Here is a 19,736-nt window from a genome sequence, read left to right as displayed (position 1 = left end):
ACTGCAGACTTTGCAACTGGGGAACCAGGTTGAAGTTTCTGCTTCACCTCGACATTCTGTGATTCTGGTCAAATCACTTAGTCTCCCCATGTCTACAACCAAAATGAATTTGTTCTTGTGTGATGTAACCAATGCTCATGTAAAGCACTCCAATACCTGACAAGTCTGCACTATATAACACTGCAAAAACACAAAATAATAAGTGTTTTGCACACTTCTGTCATTGGGCTATATTTGGGCTACATCTGGGTGATTTTGGGCTACATTTGGGCTCTTTTGTCTCCGGTGGCCATCTTGGGAGATTTATTTGTTATGAAGTTTCCTAATTTCCTCATGTACTGCAGTCTCCTCAGTAGGAAATGCTTTCAGTTTTTTACTTTGATTCCATCATGAAGGTATTCAGATATGTCACACATTTGCCATAAATTCTGAATGTTAGCACTCTAGTTGCTCATTAGATCACTGTAGTAAAACTACTGCACCATGGAAGTCTGCTCCTGGTATTAAAAGTGCATGTTTCAGTCTGCATGTCAGAATTTTTTAATGAAATAGAAGAGGATTTGAGAAGTCACTCAAAATGTGCCCTCATTTTCTTTCTTCAGCATTAATCATAATTTCTATGGCAAAATGAACCTCCTCATTGTGTTCCTTTTTAAATTAAATGTTTTAAGTGTTACCAGTTTATTCCAATCAAGATGGCTTCAGGTGTGCCATACTTTTGTCATAATGAAGACAGTAAGCGCTCTAGTTGTTTTTAAGAACATTCTGGGACATTCTGTCATTGGGCTATACTTGGGCTACATCTGGGTGATATTTGGGCTACATTTGGGCTCTTTTGTCTCTGGTGGCCATCTTGGGAGACTTATTTGTTATGAAGTTTCCTAATTTCCTCATTTACTGCAGTCTCCTCAGTAGGAAATACTTTCAGTTTTTTACTTTGATTCCATCAAGAAGGCATTCAGATGTGTCACACATTTGCCATAAATTCAGAATGTTAGCACTCTTTTTGCTCATTAGATCACTGTAGTAAAGCTACTGCTCACCAGGGAAAACTGCTGCTGGTATTGAAAGTGCATGTTTCAGTCTGCATGTCAGAATTTTTTAATGAAATAGAAGAGGATTTGAGAAGTCACTCAAAATGTGCCCTAATTTTTCTTTCTGCAGCACTAATCATACTTTTTATGGAAAAATGAACCCCCTCATTTTGTTCCTTTTTAAATTAAATGTTTTAAGAGTTACCACTTTAATCCAAGCAAGATGGCTTCAGGTGTGCCATACGTTTATCATAAGTAGGACTGTTAGCGCTCTAGTAGTTCTTTGGAACACTCTGGGAAGCTGCAGTAGAACACAAAGAAATCAACTGACAGTCTCTGCCCTTGTTGGATGTACATGTTTTACTGAGAATGTCAGACTTCATTCTCACATGACTGAGAAAGATAATGTGAATTTACAGAAAATAAGCTCTCAGTTTAGCCTATAGATCACCTTCCAAACCTCTGTGGTAAAAGCATGAGAATATATTTTTCTCTCAATCATGATATCCCAGCAGAAGGCTTTTTCACATGGTGAAATCACCTTAGAACATACCACAATTCCTAAAATGAGTATGGTACCATCAACAAATGATTTATAATGTAACTAAAGTCTTAAAACCTTCTATTAACTGCAATGCTTTTTAATGAGGTGCTATCATGTATATTGGTCCCAAGATGGCTGCCAACACTTCTTGGATGAAGTGCTGACGGCCAATCAGATCTCAGGATGAGATGTGTGGTTAGGCTCCGCCCACATATATATATGCTTTTAAATGCTATTTTCTCAGGAAATACTGAACAGATTTACACCAGACCTGCAAAAGGCACTTCCTTGACCTTATGGCTACCTCTCTGCCAAATTTCAAGTAATTCTGCTCAGCCGTTCGGGCTGTAGCTGTGTCTAAAGGTCCTATGGAAAAATGCATGGGGAAAACGCGTTTTGGGACCCCCCTTTTTTCTCGGCCCCTGCTTGACGAATCCCCCCGAGACTTTCAGGGTAGGAGCGGAGCGTAGCGCCCCACCTATTTTGAAAATTTCGCGAGGATTCGTCGACCGGCGCCAAAGTTATTCCAAATAGAATGTTGCGGATTTCCTATGGAAACAGGGTCCTAACTATAACTACCTACTGGCGACCGCCAGTAGGTAATATATATATATATATATATATATATATATATATATGGCACTGGGTGAAGTTTAATGTAGGACACTTAGATATATGGCACTGGGTGAAGTTTAATGTAGGACACATACATATATGGCACTGGGTGAAGTTTAATGTAGGACACTTAATGCAGGACACTTAGATATATGGCACTGGGTGAAGTTTAATGTAGGACACTTAGATATATGGCACTGGGTGAAGTTTAATGTAGGACACATACATATATGGCACTGGGTGAAGTTTAATGTAGGACACTTAGATATATGGCACTGGGTGAAGTTTAATGTAGGACACATACAGATATAGCACTGGGTGAAGTTTATGTAGGACACTTAGATATATGGCACTGGGTGAAGTTTAATGTAGGACACATACATATATGGCACTGGGTGAAGTTTAATGCAGGTCACTTAGATATATGGCACTGGGTGAAGTTTAATACAGGACACTTAGATATATGGCCCTGGGTGAAGTTTAATGCAGGACACTTAGATATATGGCCCTGGGTGAAGTTTAATGTAGGACACTTAGATATATGGCACTGGATGAAGTTTAATGTAGGATACATACATATATGGCACAGGGTGAAGTTTAATGTAGGACACTTAGATATATGGCACTGGGTGAAGTTTAATGTAGGACACTTAGATATATGGCACTGGGTGAAGTTTAATGTAGGACACTTAGATATATGGCACTGGGTGAAGTTTAATGCAGGACACATACATATATGGCACTGGGTGAAGTTTAATGTAGGACACATAGATATATGGCACTGGGTGAAGTTTAATGTAGGACACATATATATATATATATATATATATATATATATATATATATATATATATATATTCACTGAAAAAACCATAGGTTTCAGGGGTGTTATAGTTAGCTGGACTTTTCACTTGTACAAAACCATTGAAATTCCCCCGTTATAGTTAGTTCAGCTAACTATAACTCGCGCGCCCGCAATGCACTGCTGATGACGTCACATATTACATCACTCATGACATGGTCAGTGACATCACTCATGACATCACTGATGACATCTCAAATGACATCACTGATGACATCACTGATGACATCATCCAGTGAATGTGTGTTTTTCTGAAAATTAAATATGTTTTATATATGTATATCTCAAGGTCGATGGAAGAATAAATGGGTATATAAGTGTCTAAATGGATGATTTGTTTTTGAAAAATTGATTGTGTAACTGACTGATTAAGTGTATCATAGTGAATACATGGCTTAGTGAGTAATGTTTAAATATGTAAATATCTGTATCAGTCTCTCACTTTGTGTATAAGTGGCTGCATGGGTTGGTGAGTAGCTACATGGGTGTCTATATAGGTTATTAGTTGGTTTTTTGAGTATCAGTCTGAGTGTCTGCATGGTTCGGTGGTGGGTATTACGTAGTGCATAGGTGCATGAATGAGTGACTCACTGTTTGTATGTGTTGAACACAGCATGTGTGCAGGACTGTATGGGTGGATGAGTGTGTGTATGGGTGTGTTAGTGAGTGAATGACTGTCTCAATAGTGTCTTTATGAGTAACTACATATGTTTTAAACTAGTATATGTGACTATTGGTGTATATATGTGAGTATATGTGAGAGTGAGAGATTGAAAGAGTTCCTGTATGAATAAGTATGTGTTTCTATAAGTGATTGTTTAAAAGACTAAGTATGTGTAAGTTTCCGTAGAAGTAAGTATGGTGGTGTGTGTATAACTGTATATGCAAGTAAATGTATGTTTGATTCTTTATTAGCATGAGTGACTATGTGTGTGAGTAACTCTATGGATGAGTGGCATTGTGTAACAGGATGTATAGGTGTATGAGTACATATGATGAGTGAGTACATGTATGAGTGACTGTATAGGACTGTTGGTGAATGAGTGGATGTGTATGTGGATCTTAGAATTACTGAAGAGGTTGTTGTAACTGGTATTGGTATGTCCATTGTTTTGAAAATTTTAGTCTCTATTTTTGAATGTGTGTATCAAAGGTTATATTAGGGTGAGAGGAGGTCTGCCACTCTATCACAAGGATGATGTCATCAGTGATGTCATCAGTGATGTCATTTGAGATGTCATCAGTGATGTCATGAGTGATGTCACTGACCATGTCATGAGTGATGTAATATGTGACGTCATCAGCAGTGCATTGCGGGCGCGCGAGTTATAGTTAGCTGAACTAACTATAACGGGGGAATTTCAATGGTTTTGTACAAGTGAAAAGTCCAGCTAACTATAACACCCCTGAAACCTATGGTTTTTTCAGTGAATTTCTGAGGTTTTTTAAATGCTAATTCCTAACTATAACGTGCCTGAAACCTATGGTTTTTTCTGTGAATTTCAAAGGTTTTTTAAATGCTAATTTCTAACTATGCCTACAGAGATAGGACATGTGAAGAAAGAAGAAAAAATGCACAGAAAGAAACAAAAGAAGTGCAGAAAGAAGCAACAGAAGTCCTCAAATACGAAGATAAGTGCAGGAAGAAGGATAACGTGCAGAAAGAACAAAAAGAAGAGCAGAAAGAAGCATTGTTGCAAAATCATCCTGTACCCTCAACTTTTTCAGACGGATACTGGTGGTAACTGAGTCTGACTAACCAGTCCTAGAGCCAGTGCTATGTTAAAAGACACTTAGAATACAGTGAAAACACCTACATACACTAGGGAACATTATGCGTTGGGGTCCCCCTGTGATTAGCATGACCTCCTCTGTAAGCCCCTAGTGTATAATAGGGCATGGGGATTAAAACTACCTCTTAAAACAGGCCACAGGGTGATTTTGCACACGTTAACTCAGGCCCCGTCCCCTCCCTTCACCACTGTGTAAACACGCCCTGTGTCCATTTTTAGTTGGGAGATTAAGTTCATTTGAATCCTGAGGGTCCCTAGGGTCCAACTAGCCCACTAGGTACCTCCAGTAAGTGCCACAGAGCTGCGTTGCAGAGAGGTGTAAAAAGTGGCACGGCCTGGACCACCTCTCTGCAATGCAGCTCAGTGGCGCTTACTGGAAGCACTTGGTGGGCTAGTTAGCCCCCAGGGGCCCTCAGTATTGAAGGGAAATTATATCCCCAATTTAAAACGTGCCATAGTGCGTGTTTGCACACGTCACCTCAGGCCCCGTCCCCTCCCTTCACCACTGTGTAAACGCGCCCTGTGGCTGTTCTAAGTTGAGAGATTAAGTCCCCCTGAATCCTAAGGGTCCCTAGGGTCAAACTAGACCACTAGGTACCTCCAGTAAGCGCCACAGAGCTGCGTTGCAGAGAGGTGTAAAAAGGGGCTTGGCCTCAGAACACCTGGCTGCAGCGCAGCTCCCTGGCGCATACTGGAGATGCCTGTTGGGGGCGTGTTTGCAGAGTGCTGCACGGAGGGGGCATGGCCTCCGGCACGATGCCAGTCTTTTATTTATTTTAGTTTTTTAAGAAGGGGGGCTGTTTGGTTCCCCTTCTTATTCTAATTTATTGGCCCTGATGACCCCATCCCCCAGGGCCAGTCTCCTAATTATATTTTTTTGACCCCAATCCCCAGGGCCGGCCACTGTTTTTTATTCTTTTTAAAAAATATATATTTATAGACACACCTAGGACATGCTGGACAAACCGTACGTACCTATCACCATGACGATTTGCGTGATATTCATTAAAAGGCGACTATGCATGCAATGAATCCACGTGGAATGTATTTACACCACTAGTGAAGCTCTGACATGTCTGATGCCCTACCGTGCCTAATCCTGGTAGACACCCTTGTCGTTTATTTATACAAACATGGGTAGCTATTGACGGGCACATTTAATACACATGCACACCAAGCCATTCAAAGGGGATTCGACAAAAATTCGACCAAAACTATGCAAGAAACCCCCCTCACGGTTAATAAAACACACATCCACTGCCGGATGTGTAATACTTTTTATTTTACTCTCTGGAAAGGAGACGAACATCACTTGAGAGTCACAGCGTGCTCCTGACAGAGCCCAATGCTGTGTTACACCCACCATTGCCTGCCGAGTGCCACACACCTCTGTGTTGTATTCCACTAGCTAGTGCATATGCTATGACACTCTCTAGCCCATGTGCACTGTAACACCACCCCGTGAATATGTCATGCCACACTTGTCTTCGCACGGGTTATATTGCCCCATCTAACGTGCCTTTCTCGATGCCTATGTTATAACGCACAGTGCTATGCCATACATATTACAATCTGGGATCCATATCTTTGTCACAGTGCATATGCAACGTTACACTCCCCAGCACATATTTTATATTACAACTTTAGAGACTAGTTAGGTTACACAACACTGCCCTGTGCATATTACACTCCAAGGCGCATATCGCATAGCACGCGCTAGTGCCTGTGCTATCTCGCGCTCTCCAATGAATCTGTCATTGCGCACAATGTATTGCATATTATATTTCATGCCCGGTTCATCTTATATCACACTTTTTGGTGCATAGTTTATACCATACACTATATCTAGTTTTCATTTTCAATCGTGCTCTCAGGACTATGTTCTATATAACACTGTGTTCACCTACCCTTTTCACGGGCATTACATTTTGCGATAGGGGGTGGAGGGTCAGGGGGTGTTTCTGCCAAGTGAGCCCGGAGTCACAGTCACAAACGTCCTCTTCTTCCTGAATAAAAGTGAGATTATGCTGCATACTTGTTCATATTTTAAGTAGTTCGCACAGACACAATGTTTTAAAAACAATAAAGTTCCTAATACCCGCCTTCTCTGAACAGTTAGCTTGCTGCCCCATCCCCTTCCTCCCTACCCTCTGTTGTGTGAATCCATGGACTAGCCTCCTCCCTCCTGCCATGCATGGTCTGATGTGCTGCCACTGCCCTCAATTTAGTATGATGTACCAGTCCACTCCTCCTGCCCTCCATTGCCCAATTCTATGCCCCATCATTGACCTCCTGCTTAAACTCTGTGCTTAGCTTGCTGCCCCTATTCTCCTTCCCCCTGCCCTCCGATGTCTTTGTGCATGCCCCTGCTCCATCCGTTTTTGCCCACCATGTCCCATGGACCTGCCACTCCTATCTACTCTGAGTGTTCTGTTGAGCTGCCACTCCCCTCCCACCTGCCTAGCATTGTCAGATGACTGTAACCTGTCCCTGCCACCTCCACCCTGCCTGTCCACATGCCATGCCCCTATCCTCTTCCTCCTGTCCTACATGGTCCATTGTACTGCCACACCCTTCTGCCCTCCCTGGTCTGTTGTGCTGCAACTGCTCCTCCTGCCTGCCCCGTGTGGTCTGTTGTGAGGTCCCTTCCCCTGAACTTTCTTGTCTGTGCACAGGTCCTGACCCTTCCTTCTATCCTCCATCGTCCTTTGTGCATGCCCCTCCACCCTCCTTCTTGCCCATCATAGCCATTGTGCTGCCACTAACCCTCCCACTTGCCATGCATGGTCTTCTGTGCTGCCATGGCCCCTCCCACCTTCCCTGTGTGGTCAGTTAGCTGCCCCTAACCCCCTCCCACCTTCCCTCCATGGTCTGTGTGTATGCCATCACAGTCTCAATGTTGCTCTTCATGGTGTGTCTTGCTTCTAGTGCCCATCCTGCCTGACCTCCATGGCTATCTTGCTGCTCCTGCCCTGCCCCCTTGCCCCCAGCCCTACTCCCTCCCTCCTGGCTTGTCTGTTCCATTGTAATGCCCCTGATCCGTCCCTCCTGCCCTTTATGGTCTGTTATACTGCAGCTTTCTCTCCTGTCTGTCCATTATGGTCAGCTAGCTACCATTGCCTCTTGCCCCTCTGTTTTCCGTTGTCCATGTGCATTGTCCTGTCCCCTCCCTCTTGCTTTCTATGGATTGTTGTGCTGCACTCCCGTCCTGCATGCCCTGTGTGGTGTATTGTGCTGCTGCAAACCCTGATGCCTGCCCTGCAGGGTCAGTTTGGTGCACCTCTCAATGTCCCTCCTGTCCTCTGTTATCCAAGTCCATGTCCCTATCCCATTTCCTTCCATGATCCAATGTACCATACTTGCGAACATTTTGAACTTGGTAAGAGGGAGATTTTGAAAAAAAACTGGGGTATTGATTTTCCCCTTTGAGTTACATTGAAAAAGAGGATATTGTAGACAGGAGACAGATCAAATAAAGCCCATTTGAGCTTAAAAACATTGGACGTTTCCTGGCTGAATCGGGTCTGTTGGCATGTATGGTTGTACTACCATTGCCTCTTCCTTCTGCCCACAATGGTCTATTACATTGCCACAGCCTTGAAGGAGGGTAGATTTTGAATCACAGGGGGCCCCTGGCCCATTCTGTCCACACCTGAAGTATGAGACCCTTGTCCTTGCCCTGCCAGCTGCATTTGTAGGCCGTATTAAATTGACCAGCGGGTCCTGTGTTGCTATATAATTATCCTGAGACATCCTTACCACTCAGCCAGCATAAAACCCCTGTGTAGGCCCTTCTGTTCAATATGTAGGCCTCTTTGTTAAATTGACCATAGCTCTGCAATTTTAGTGTATAGCAGTCTGAAGGCAGGTCTGCGAGGCCTTCTGATCCAAACTAGTAGCCCCCACCCTACCCGAGTGCTCCGTGCTCGGTATCAAAGTTCAACATCCCCCTGAAGCTGTCGACATACAGTAGGCTGCATCCTGGACTGGTACTTGCTTCCTGGGCAGGTTTCCCGCTTTTAAGGAAGTGGCAACCGCAGAGCGTCAAGTTAGGAGAACTGAGGAGATTTTATACATGAATATATTGAATTCCCGTACAATACCCATTATTTTCTGCTTGCTCTATGGAACTTACGATAAGCGATTGGCCTGAGAGACTGACCTTTTCACCCAGTCCATTGTCAGCATTAAGTGGGTAAATGACGAAATGTCTGGTAAAATCTGCAGACGAAGCTTTTGGGTAGCATACGTAGGTAGATGTAGCGTGCAAAGGAGCCCACAAAATGATATAAAAAGGGAGCACCCACAGATATCGACGGACTACCTCGCCGTCTGTATGTAGGTTAACAGGCAGTGCAGGTTTTCCCCAAGAGCTGGGAGCTCTTGTCTTCCTTTGCTTAAAATGTCTTGCTCTGCTTTGCTTGAAGTATCTTATTCTATTTTACCTATATGAAATGTCATGTTATGTTTAACCATTGTTCTCTTTACTTTTGCATTTAAAAGATTTTGTATTGTAATTGCAGGAATGCTTGCTCTAAGAGTAAACGTGAGTGTTCCTAGGTAACATTTTCCTTGGTGTAACTTGTTTCTCATGATGCATTTATAAATGTGTTTTCTCTCTCTCTCTGTCAGTACATTAATTGAGATACAGAGAATATTATGACAGCTGTATGATTATCTGGATTCTGTATTTTGTACTTTATGTCTCTATTCTGCGGTTTCTTTGAAGTTGCATCTTCTCATTAAACTGCCATTGTATTCTGCCTCCAATTCCATGTCTCATATGTCTGTTTTCTTCATTTTTGGAGCAAGCGTTCCTAGGCACCCCGGCTCAAATTAAGGTGCCCCTTTTGTCCCTGACTCACTCTCCTGCTCAGTTCTGTGGTGGCTCCCGGGGATCTGGGGACCGCCCCTAGCTTCCTTGACCCGTAATAGATCTTCCCTCCAACAGCCTCTCTTGCAAGTCCTGTATTGTTGGTTTGTTGCCCCTGCCCCCCTTTCCACTGCCCTCCATAGTCTGTTGTGCTTCCACGGCCCTTCCTGCCTGCTCAGTGTGGTTAAATTGTTGCCTTTGCACCCTCCTACCTGCCTTCAATTTTCAGAGTCCGTGCCCCTGGCCTCTGCCTCTCAACAGTATCCTAATGAACAACTAGATTGCTAACATTCTATATTTATTACAAAAGTGTGGAACGCCTGACATCATCTTGATGTAATCAAAACTGTAATACCTAGAGCATTTCCTTTAGAAATTACATATATGAGAGGGTCTTATTGGCATCAAAATTATGGTTAGTGCTCTAAAAGACTAAAATAAGGACATATTTTCTGAGTTCCAAATAGCGACAAAGCACTTTTAAATTATTTGTTATCTTTATGTTTTTTTATCCAGTTGACCACTTGATTAAATGTTGCACTTAGGGGAGAGGATGTGGTGTTACTTCCAGAACTGCAGACTTTGCAACTGGGGAACCAGGTTGAAGTTTCTGCTTCAGCTCGACATTCTGTGATTCTGGTCAAATCACTTAGTCTCCCCATGTCTACAACCAAAATGAATTTGTTCTTGTGTGATGTAACCAATGCTCATGTAAAGCACTCCAATACCTGACAAGTCTGCACTATATAACACTGCAAAAACACAAAATAATAAGTGTTTTGCACACTTCTGTCATTGGGCTATATTTGGGCTACATCTGGGTGATTTTGGGCTACATTTGGGCTCTTTTGTCTCCGGTGGCCATCTTGGGAGATTTATTTCTTATGAAGTTTCCTAATTTCCTCATGTACTGCAGTCTCCTCAGTAGGAAATGCTTTCAGTTTTTTACTTTGATTCCATCACGAAGGTATTCAGATATGTCACACATTTGCCATAAATTCTGAATGTTAGCACTCTAGTTGCTCATTAGATCACTGTAGTAAAACTACTGCACCATGGAAGTCTGCTCCTGGTATTAAAAGTGCATGTTTCAGTCTGCATGTCAGAATTTTTTAATGAAATAGAAGAGGATTTGAGAAGTCACTCAAAATGTGCCCTCATTTTCTTTCTTCAGCATTAATCATAATTTCTATGGCAAAATGAACCTCCTCATTGTGTTCCTTTTTAAATTAAATGTTTTAAGTGTTACCAGTTTATTCCCATCAAGATGGCTTCAGGTGTGCCTTACTTTTGTCATAATGAAGACAGTAAGCGCTCTAGTTGTTTTTAAGAACATTCTGGGACATTCTGTCATTGGGCTATACTTGGGCTACATCTGGGTGATATTTGGGCTACATTTGGGCTCTTTTGTCTCTGGTGGCCATCTTGGGAGACTTATTTGTTATGAAGTTTCCTAATTTCCTCATTTACTGCAGTCTCCTCAGTAGGATATACTTTCAGTTTTTTACTTTGATTCCATCAAGAAGGCATTCAGATGTGTCACACATTTGCCATAATTTCAGAATGTTAGCACTCTTTTTGCTCATTAGATCACTGTAGTAAAGCTACTGCTCACCAGGGAAAACTGCTGCTGGTATTGAAAGTGCATGTTTCAGTCTGCATGTCAGAATTTTTTAATGAAATAGAAGAGGATTGGAGAAGTCACTCAAAATGTACCCTAATTTTTCTTTCTGCAGCACTAATCATACTTTTTATGGAAAAATGAACCCCCTCATTTTGTTCCTTTTTAAATTAAATGTTTTAAGAGTTACCACTTTAATCCAAGCAAGATGGCTTCAGGTGTGCCATACGTTTATCATAAGTAGGACTGTTAGCGCTCTAGTAGTTCTTTGGAACACTCTGGGAAGCTGCAGTAGAACACAAAGGAATCAACTGACAGTCTCTGCCCTTGTTGGATGTACATGTTTTACTGAGAATGTCAGACTTCATTCTCACATGACTGAGAAAGATAATGTGAATTTACAGAAAATAAGCTCTCAGTTTAGCCTATAGATCACCTTCCAAACCTCTGTGGGAAAAGCATGAGAAAATAGTTTTCTCTCAATCATGATATCCCAGCAGAAGGCTTTTTCACATGGTGAAATCACCTTAGAACATACCACAATTCCTAAAATGAGTATGGTACCATCAACAAATGATTTATAATGTAACTAAAGTCTTAAAACCTTCTATTAACTGCAATGCTTTTTAATGAGGTGCTTTCATGTATATTGGTCCCAAGATGGCTGCCAACACTTCTTGGATGAAGTGCTGACAGCCAATCAGATCTCAGGATGAGATGTGTGGTTAGGCTCCGCCCACATATATATATGCTTTTAAATGCAATTTTCTCAAGAAATACTGAACAGATTTACACCAGACCTGCAAAAGGCACTTCCTTGACCTTATGGCTACCTCTCTGCCAAATTTCAAGTAATTCTGTTCAGCCGTTCGGGCTGTAGCTGTGTCTAAAAGTCCTATGGAAAAATGCATGGGGAAAACGTGTTTTGGGACCCCCCTTTTTTCTCGGCCCCTGCTTTACGAATCCCCCCGAGACTTTCAGGGTAGGAGCGGAGCGTAGCGCCCCACCTATTTTGAAAATTTCGCGAGGATTCGTCGACCGGCGCCAAAGTTATTCCAAATAGAATGTTGCGGATTTCCTATGGAAACAGGGTCCTAACTATAACTACCTACTGGCGACCGCCAGTAGGTAATATATTACCTACTGGCGGTCGCCAGTAGGTAGTTATAGTTAGGACCACGTTTCCTTAGGAAATCCGCAACATTCTATTTTGAATAACTTTGGCGCCGGTTGACGAATCCTCGCAAATTTTTCAAAATAGGTGGGGCGCTACGCTCCGCTCCTACCCTGAAAGTCTCGGGGGGATTCGTCAAGCGGGGGCTGAGATAAAAGGGGGGTCCCAAAACGCGTTTTTCCCATGCATTTTTCCATAGGACCTTTAGACACAGCTACAGCCCGAACGGCTGAACAGAATTACTTGAAATTTGGCAGAGAGGTAGTCCTCAGGTCAAGGAAGTGCCTTTTGTAGGTTTGGTGTAAATCTGTTCAGTAGATCCTGAGAAAATAGCATTTAAAAGCATATATATATGTGGGCGGAGCCTAACCACACATCTCATCCTGAGATCTGATTGGCTGTCAGCACTTCATCCAAGAAGTGTTGGCAGCCATCTTGGGACCAATATACATGATAGCACCTCATTAAAAAGCATTGCAGTTAATAGAAGGTTTTAAGACTTTAGTTACATTATAAATCATTTGTTGATGGTACCATACTCATTTTAGGAATTGTGGTATGTTCTAAGGTGATTTCACCATGTGAAAAAGCCTTCTGCTGGGATATCATGATTGAGAGAAAAATATTTTCTCATGCTTTTACCACAGAGGTTTGGAAGGTGATCTATAGGCTAAACTGAGAGCTTATTTTCTGTAAATTCACATTATCTTTCTCAGTCATGTGAGAATGAAGTCTGACATTCTCAGTAAAACATGTACATCCAACAAGGGCAGAGACTGTCAGTTGATTCCTTTGTGTTCTACTGCAGCTTCCCAGAGTGTTCCAAAGAACTACTAGAGAGCTAACAGTCCTACTTATGATAAACGTATGGCACACCTGAAGCCATCTTGCTTGGATTAAAGTGGTAACTCTTAAAACGTTTAATTTAAAAAGGAACAAAATGAGGGGGTTCATTTTTCAATAAAAAGTATGATTAGTGCTGCAGAAAGAAAAATTAGGGCACATTTTGAGTGACTTCTCAAATCCTCTTCTATTTCATTAAAAAATTCTGACATGCAGACTGAAACATGCACTTTCAATACCAGCAGCAGTTTTCCCTGGTGAGCAGTAGCTTTACTACAGTGATCTAATGAGCAAAAAGAGTGCTAACATTCTGAATTTATGGCAAATGTGTGACACATCTGAATGCCTTCTTGATGGAATCAAAGTATTTCCTACTGAGGAGACTGCAGTAAATGAGGAAATTAGGAAACTTCATAACAAATAAGTCTCCCAAGATGGCCACCAGAGACAAAAGAGCCCAAATGTAGCCCAAATATCACCCAGATGTAGCCCAAGTATAGCCCAATGACAGAATGTCCCAGAATGTTCTTAAAAACAACTAGAGCGCTTACTGTCTTCATTATGACAAAAGTATGGCACACCTGAAGCCATCTTGATTGGAATAAACTGGTAACACTTAAAACATTTAATTTAAAAAGGAACACAATGAGGAGGTTCATTTTGCCATAGAAATTATGATTAATGCTGAAGAAAGAAAATGAGGGCACATTTTGAGTGACTTCTCAAATCCTCTTCTATTTCATTAAAAAATTCTGACATGCAGACTGAAACATGCACTTTTAATACCAGGAGCAGACTTCCATGGTGCAGTAGTTTTACTACAGTGATCTAATGAGCAACTAGAGTGCTAACATTCAGAATTTATGGCAAATGTGTGACATATCTGAATACCTTCATGATGGAATCAAAGTAAAAAACTGAAAGCATTTCCTACTGAGGAGACTGCAGTACATGAGGAAATTAGGAAACTTCATAACAAATAAATCTCCCAAGATGGCCACCGGAGACAAAAGAGCCCAAATGTAGCCCAAAATCACCCAGATGTAGCCCAAATATAGCCCAATGACAGAAGTGTGCAAAACACTTATTATTTTGTGTTTTTGCAGTGTTATATAGTGCAGACTTGTCAGGTATTGGAGTGCTTTACATGAGCATTGGTTACATCACACAAGAACACATTCATTTTGGTTGTAGACATGGGGAGACTAAGTGATTTGACCAGAATCACAGAATGTCGAGCTGAAGCAGAAACTTCAACCTGGTTCCCCAGTTGCAAAGTCTGCAGTTCTGGAAGTAACACCACATCATCTCCCCTAAGTGCAACATTTAATCAAGTGGTCAACTGGATAAAAAAACATAAAGATAACAAATAATTTAAAAGTGCTTTGTCGCTATTTGAAAACTCAGAAAATATGTCCTTATTTTAGCCTTTTAGAGCACTAACCATAATTTTGATGCCAATAAGACCCTCTCATATATGTAATTTCTAAAGGAAATGCTCTAGGTATTACAGTTTTGATTACATCAAGATGATGTCAGGCGTTCCACACTTTTGTAATAAATATAGAATGTTAGCAATCTAGTTGTTCATTAGGATACTGTTGAGAGGCAGAGGCCAGGGGCACGGACTCTGAAAATTGTAGGCAGGTAGGAGGGTGCAAAGGCAACAATTTAACCACACTGAGCAGGCAGGAAGGGCCGTGGAAGCACAACAGACTATGGAGGGCAGTGGAAAGGGGGGCAGGGGCAACAAACCAACAATACAGGACTTGCAAGAGAGGCTGTTGGAGGGAAGATCTATTACGGGTCAAGGAAGCTAGGGGCGGTCCCCAGATCCCCGGGAGCCACCACAGAACTGAGCAGGAGAGTGAGTCAGGGACAAAAGGGGCACCTTAATTTGAGCCGGGGTGCCTAGGAACGCTTGCTCCAAAAATGAAGAAAACAGACATATGAGACATGGAATTGGAGGCAGAATACAATGGCAGTTTAATGAGAAGATGCAACTTCAAAGAAACCGCAGAATAGAGACATAAAGTACAAAATACAGAATCCAGATAATCATACAGCTGTCATAATATTCTCTGTATCTCAATTAATGTACTGACAGAGAGAGAGAGAAAACACATCTATAAATGCATCATGAGAAACAAGTTACACCAAGGAAAATGTTACCTAGGAACACTCACGTTTACTCTTAGAGCAAGCATTCCTGCAATTACAATACAAAATCTTTTAAATGCAAAAGTAAAGAGAACAATGGTTAAACATAACATGACATTTCATATAGGTAAAATAGAATAAGATACTTCAAGCAAAGCAGAGCAAGACATTTTAAGCAAAGGAAGACAAGAGCTCCCAGCTCTTGGGGAAAACCTGCACTGCCTGTTAACCTACATACAGACGGCGAGGTAGTCCGTCGATATCTGTGGGTGCTCCCTTTTTATATCATTTTGTGGGCTCCTTTGCACGCTACATCTACCTACGTATGCTACCCAAAAGCTTCGTCTGCAGATTTTACCAGACATTTCGTCATTTACCCACTTAATGCTGACAATGGACTGGGTGAAAAGGTCAGTCTCTCAGGCCAATCGCTTATCGTAAGTTCCATAGAGCAAGCAGAAAATAATGGGTATTGTACGGGAATTCAATATATTCATGTATAAAATCTCCTCAGTTCTCTTAACTTGACGCTCTACGGTAGCCACTTCCTTAAAAGCGGGAAACCTGCCCAGGAAGCAAGTACCAGTCCAGGATGCAGCCTACTGTATGTCGACAGCTTCAGGGGGATGTTGAACTTTGATACCGAGCACGGAGCACTCGGGTAGGGTGGGGGCTACTGGTTTGGAGCAGAAGGCCTCGCAGACCTGCCTTCAGACTGCTATACACTAAAATTGCAGAGCTATGGTCAATTTAACAAAGAGGCCTACATATTGAACAGAAGGGCCTACACAGGGGTGTTATACTGGCTGAGTGGTAAGGATGTCTCAGGATAATTATATAGCAACACAGGACCCGCTGGTCAATTTAATACGGCCTACAAATGCAGCTGGCAGGGCAAGGACAAGGGTCTCATACTTCAGGTGTGGACAGAACGGGCCAGGGGCCCCCTGTGATACAAAATCTACCCTCCTTCAAGCCTGTGGCAATGTAATAGACCATTGTGGGCAGAAGGAAGAGGCAATGGTAGTACAACCATACATGCCAACAGACCCGATTCAGCCAGGAAACGTCCAATGTTTTTAAGCTCAAATGGGCTTTATTTGATCTGTCTCCTGTCTACAATATCCTCTTTTTCAATGAAACTCAAAGGGGAAAATCAATACCCCAGTTTTTTTTCAAAATCTCCCTCTTACCAAGTTCAAAATGTTCGCAAGTATGGTACATTGGATCATGGAAGGAAATGGGATAGGGACATGGACTTGGATAACAGAGGACAGGAGGGACATGGAGAGGTGCACCAAACTGACCCTGCAGGGCAGGCATCAGGGTTTGCAGCAGCACAATACACCACACAGGGCATGCAGGACGGGAGTGCAGCACAACAATCCATAGAAAGCAAGAGGGAGGGGACAGGACCATGCACATGGACAACAGAGAACAGAGGGGCAAGAGGCAATGGTAGCTAGCTGACCATAATGGACAGACAGGAGAGAAAGCTACAGCATAACAGACCATAAAGGGCAGGAGGGACGGATCAGGGGCATTACAATGGAACAGACAAGCCAGGAGGGAGGGAGTAGGGCTGGGGGCAAGGGGGCAGGGCAGGAGCAGCAAGATAGCCATGGAGGTCAGGCAGGATGGGCACTAGAAGCAAGACACACCATGAAGAGCAACAGTGAGACTGTGATGGCATACACACAGACCATGGAGGGAAGGTGGGAGGGGGTCAGGGGCAGCTAACTGACCACACAGGGAAGGTGGGAGGGGCCATGGCAGCACAGAAGACCATGCATGGCAAGTGGGAGGGTTAGTGGCAGCACAATGGCTATGATGGGCAAGAAGGAGGGTGGAGGGGCATGCACAAAGGACGATGGAGGATAGAAGGGAGGGTCAGGACCTGTGCACAGACAAGAAAGTTCAGGGGAAGGGACCTCACAACAGACCACACGGGGCAGGCAGGAGGAGCAGCTGCAGCACAACAGACCAGGGAGGGCAGAAGGGTGTGGCAGTACAATGGACCATGTAGGACAGGAGGAAGAGGATAGGGGCATGGCATGTGGACAGGCAGGGTGGAGGTGGCAGGGACAGGTTACAGTCATCTGACAATGCTAGGCAGGTGGGAGGGGAGTGGCAGCTCAACAGAACACTCAGAGTAGATAGGAGTGGCAGGTCCATGGGACATGGTGGGCAAAAAGGATGGAGCAGGGGCATGCACAAAGACATCGGAGGGCAGGGGAAAGGAGAATAGGGGCAGCAAGCTAAGCACAGAGTTTAAGCAGGAGGTCAATGATGGGGCATAGAATTGGGCAATGGAGGGCAGGAGGAGTGGACTGGTACATCATACTGAGGGCAGTGGCAGCACATCAGACCATGCATGGCAGGAGGGAGGAGGCTAGTCCATGGATTCACACAACAGAGGATAGGGAGGAAGGGGATGGGGCAGCAAGCTAACTGTTTAGAGAAGGCGGGTATTAGGAACTTTATTGTTTTTAAAACATTGTGTCTGTGCGAACTACTTAAAATATGAACAAGTATGCAGCATAATCTCACTTTTATTCAGGAAGAAGAGGACGTTTGTGACTGTGACTCCGGGCTCACTTGGCAGAAACACCCCCTGACCCTCCACCCCCTATCGCAAAATGTAATGCCCGTGAAAAGGGTAGGTGAACACAGTGTTATATAGAACATAGTCCTGAGAGCACGATTGAAAATGAAAACTAGATATAGTGTATGGTATAAACTATGCACCAAAAAGTGTGATATAAGATGAACCGGGCGTGAAATATAATATGCAATACATTGTGCGCAATGACAGATTCATTGGAGAGCGCGAGATAGCACAGGCACTAGCGCGTGCTATGCGATATGCGCCTTGGAGTGTAATATGCACAGGGCAGTGTTGTGTAACCTAACTAGTCTCTAAAGTTGTAATATAAAATATGTGCTGGGGAGTGTAAGGTTGCATATGCACTGTGACAAAGATATGGATCCCAGATTGTAATATGTATGGCATAGCACTGTGCGTTATAACATAGGCATCGAGAAAGGCACGTTAGATGGGGCAATATAACCCGTGCGAAGACAAGTGTGGCATGACATATTCACGGGGTGGTGTTACAGTGCACATGGGCTAGAGAGTGTCATAGCATATGCACTAGCTAGTGGAATACAACACAGAGGTGTGTGGCACACGGCAGGCAATGGTGGGTGTAACACAGCATTGGGCTCTGTCAGGAGCGCGCTGTGACTCTCAAGTGATGTTCCTCCCCTTTCCAGAGAGTAAAATAAAAAGTATTACACATCCGGCAGTGGATGTGTGTTTTATTAACCGTGAGGGGGGTTTCTTGCATAGTTTTGGTTGAATTTTTGTCGAATCCCCTTTGAATGGCTTGGTGTGCATGTGTATTAAATGTGCCCGTCAATAGCTACCCAAGTTTGTATAAATAAACGACAAGGGTGTCTACCGGGATTAGGCACGGTAGGGCATCAGACATGTCAGAGCTTCACTAGTGGTGTAAATACATTCCACGTGGATTCATTGCATGCATAGTCGCCTTTTAATGAATATCACGCAAATCGTCATGGTGATAGGTACGTACGGTTTGTCCAGCATGTCCTAGGTGTGTCTATAAATATATATTTTTTTAAAATAATAAAAAACAGTGGCCGGCCCTGGGGATTGGGGTCAAAAAAATATAATTAGGAGACTGGCCCTGGGGGATGGGGTCATCAGGGCCAATAAATTAGAATAAGAAGGGGAACCAAACAGCCCCCCTTCTTAAAAAACTAAAATAAATAAAAGACTGGCATCGTGCCGGAGGCCATGCCCCCTCCGTGCAGCACTCTGCAAATGCGCCCCAACAGGTATCTCCAGTATGCGCCAGGGAGCTGCGCTGCAGCCAGGTGTTCTGAGGCCAAGCCCCTTTTTACACCTCTCTGCAACGCAGCTCTGTGGCGCTTACTGGAGGTACCTAGTGGTCTAGTTTGACCCTAGGGACCCTTAGGATTCAAGGGGACTTAATCTCTCAACTTAGAACAGCCACAGGGCGCGTTTACACAGTGGTGAAGGGAGGGGACGGGGCCTGAGGTGACGTGTGCAAACACGCACTATGGCATGTTTTAAATTGGGGATATAATTTCCCTTCAATACTGAGGGCCCCTGGGGGCTAACTAGCCCACCAAGTGCTTCCAGTAAGCGCCACTGAGCTGCATTGCAG

The 19,736-nt window shown here is 43.3% G+C and overlaps 1 protein-coding gene across 1 annotated transcript in view; it reads right to left on the bottom strand.

Annotated features, from left to right (window-relative positions):
• LOC146783140 (CD5 antigen-like) overlaps positions 1 to 19,736 on the bottom strand; it is a 512,763-nt gene that overhangs the window by 352,191 nt on the left and 140,836 nt on the right. The gene's annotated exons all lie outside the window — the stretch shown is intronic.

Source organism: Triturus cristatus, chromosome 11, assembly GCF_964204655.1.
Source record: "Triturus cristatus chromosome 11, aTriCri1.1, whole genome shotgun sequence".
Taxonomy (NCBI): domain Eukaryota; kingdom Metazoa; phylum Chordata; class Amphibia; order Caudata; family Salamandridae; genus Triturus; species Triturus cristatus.
This window is presented reverse-complemented; position numbering and strand designations above follow the sequence as displayed.